Source organism: Phaethon lepturus, unplaced genomic scaffold (assembly GCF_000687285.1).
Source record: "Phaethon lepturus isolate BGI_N335 unplaced genomic scaffold, ASM68728v1 scaffold15305, whole genome shotgun sequence".
NCBI lineage: Eukaryota > Metazoa > Chordata > Aves > Phaethontiformes > Phaethontidae > Phaethon > Phaethon lepturus.
Genome location: NW_010541344.1, coordinates 164,397 through 164,724, shown reverse-complemented (window position 1 = coordinate 164,724; position 328 = coordinate 164,397).

The following is a 328-nucleotide window of genomic DNA, read 5'->3' as shown; positions in this document are numbered from 1 at the left end:
TGGCGCCTGCACGGGTTGAACTGGAGCATCCATACTCCTACCCTGTTTTCGGTCAAATGTTTCCCAGGTGAAGAAGCAGTAGAAAGGCTGCTGCAAAAAGAAAAAGAAGCTTGAGAAAATGGCCCTTTTAGGTTATTTTATTATGTATAAAACAGCAAAACAAAGCACTGTTCCAGCTTCCAAAAAAATCTTCCTGTGGTATCATCTCTGTATCGGAGCTGCACCTCCTGTAAGCTATGACCTTCTTGCCTGCTCTCCTGTGGGCACATGGCATGGCCGCCTGTGAGAGGAGCTGTGGCTGGCAGCAGGAGAGTAGCCGGGTGATGGC